At 45.2% G+C, this 2,500-nt stretch overlaps 1 protein-coding gene across 1 annotated transcript in view; it reads right to left on the bottom strand.

Moving 5' to 3' along the window:
* LOC138975063 (ELKS/Rab6-interacting/CAST family member 1-like) overlaps positions 1 to 1,059 on the bottom strand; it is a 271,931-nt gene extending 270,872 nt beyond the window's left edge. The window contains exon 1 of the mRNA XM_070347709.1: positions 949 to 1,059. The gene's annotated coding sequence lies outside the window, so the exon portion shown is untranslated. The remainder of the gene's footprint in view (positions 1 to 948) is intronic.
* Between the last annotated feature and the right edge of the window lie 1,441 nt (positions 1,060 to 2,500).

Here is a 2,500-nt window from a genome sequence, read left to right as displayed (position 1 = left end):
TTAATTTTCAGAGCTTGTTTTTAATTCGAATATAACATATTTATATGTTTTTGGAATCAGCAAATGATGGAGAATAAAATAAACGTAAATTTGGATCGTTTTATAAATTTTTATTTTTTTTTTAAATTTTCCGATTTTTAATGACCAAAGTCATTAATTATTTTTTAAGCCACCACGCTGAAATGCAATACCGAACCCCGGGCTTCGTCGAAGATTACTTGACCAAAATTTCAACCAATTTGGTTGAAAAATGAGGGCGTGACAGTGCCGCCTCAACTTTCACGAAAAGCCGGATATGACGTCATCAAAGACATTTATCAAAAAAATGAAAAAAACGTTCGGGGATTTCATACCCAGGAACTCTCATGTCAAATTTCATAAAGATCGGCCCAGTAGTTTAGTCTGAATCGCTCTACACACACACACAGACAGACACACACACACACACACACACACACACACACACACACACACACACACACACATACACCACGACCCTCGTCTCGATTCCCCCCTCTACGTTAAAATATTTAGTCAAAACTTGACTATATATAAAAACGGCTGCACACGAAATAATCTTACAAACCTTGAAGTTAGAATAGTCTTGTGCACGCTAATACCACGACCTTACACACTTTTATGTTAGAATAGTCCTACGAGGCTATGTCTACGCTACTATCACAACCTTACAAACTTTTATGTCAGAATAGTCTTTCGAGGCTATGTCTACGCTACTATCACAATCTTACAAACTTTTGTGTCAGAAAAGTCCTACGAGGCTGTCTACGCTACTATCACAACCTTACAAACTTTTAAGTTAGTATCGTCTTACGAGGCTTTGTTACATAATTCCGACTTTTTCGCACAGTGTAAAACAAAACCAAAACAACAACAGCCGCACACAAAATAACCACAACCTTACATACTTATACGTTAGCTTAGTCTTACGTCTATGCTACATGTACTGGCGGTCCTCTAACACAGAATTCGGAATAGAGACCAAGAGGCCAGCACCATACACTAGCACACAAGTGGCAGTGCCAAAACAGTGAAGCAAGCACCTTACAACCTGACCACGAGTCTCTCTCTCTCTCACGCCTGCCTTTTCACGGCAAAGGGGCATTGATTTCTTACTGACGCTCGCCAACTGATTGGAAAGGGGAGGAAGGGGGAAGGAGGGGATGGGGCGGGAGCCTACAGATTCGGGAGGGACCGATTTTGGCTGCGATCGAGTGGAGGGGGATTTTTCAGGTGCTAAGTCTGTAGTCGTGTCTGAGTGTGAAGTGGATATTGGTGAGAGGGGAGGGGGTAGCGACAGTGCGAGGTGGTGGTGGGGGGGGGGGGGGGGGGGAGGAAGGGGCGATTTTGGGCTCCGATCAAGTGGAGGAGGATTTCTCAGGTGCTTAGTCGCGTCTGACTGTCTGTGACGGGGACACAGGTGGGAAGGGAGGGGGTAAAGACAATGTGGGGGGGGGGGGGGGTGGGGTGGAATAGTTTTAGGTGCACTGAGAAGAGTGTGGAGGGAGAGGGGGTATAGAAGGAAGGAAGAAGGGGGGAAAGGGACTGGCGGTTTTGGATCCTGATCAAGTGGAGAGGGATTTCTTTGGTGCTTAGTCGCGTCTGACGAGGACACTTGGGAGTGGGTTGGGTGTGTGTGTGTGTGTGTGTGTGTGTGTGCGGACAATTGGGGAAATATGTTGAAGGGGAGGGTGGTGGTATTGATGATAGGTGAAGGTGGGTGGTCTGTTGAGAAATAAAACCAAAAGTAGGCAATCTTGCGTTTCCATCAAAACGCAATCAGCAGTTTTCTAAGGAAGGGAAATAAGGATGGGCGATGGTGCACGAAGGGGGGGTGAGGGGGGGGGGGGGGTGAGACGAGAAGAATCGAATTCGGGGCTTCATTAAGACATGTTAGTAGACAATGTATCAGTGTGTGTGTGTGGGTTTTATTTTTACAGGAACAAAACTTGCTTGAACCAAATGCTTTCAGGCCTCGCATGGTGCTAGTCGTGTTGTCCATACCCCATAACTCGTCTTGCTGTGTATACCGGACTGTTGTCTCCCCTGATTCCTATCGCAAATCAGGGAAAAGATTCTAAATGGCGGAGTCAAAACGGTCATACACGTACACACCTACTTGTTAAAAGAACACGAGTGTACTTGGGAGTTTCAGCCTATTAACGCCGAAAAAGAAAAAAGAAAAAAGATTGATAATAGTCAGTGGTTTAATTCGCGCATGAAAGAAAGATATGGCTCATCCAATGTTGAAACATGATGAGTCGACATGTGTATCGGGTTTAGAAGTGTAGCAGAACAGTTGTTGTTTTCCCTTCGGCGCGCGCTAGTGGACGACTGTACCGAAGGCATTGCACTTATACTTGACTAGCAGTCTGACCCGGCTTTGCCCGTGTGTTGGCAAAGCCCTCAAAGAAAAACTCCAAATCTTGAACATTTGGGGGAATTGAAAATGACAGGGAATGCTGGCTGGTATGATAAGAGT

Source organism: Littorina saxatilis, linkage group LG9 (genome assembly GCF_037325665.1).
Source record: "Littorina saxatilis isolate snail1 linkage group LG9, US_GU_Lsax_2.0, whole genome shotgun sequence".
Classification (NCBI taxonomy): Eukaryota; Metazoa; Mollusca; class Gastropoda; order Littorinimorpha; family Littorinidae; genus Littorina; species Littorina saxatilis.
This window is presented reverse-complemented; position numbering and strand designations above follow the sequence as displayed.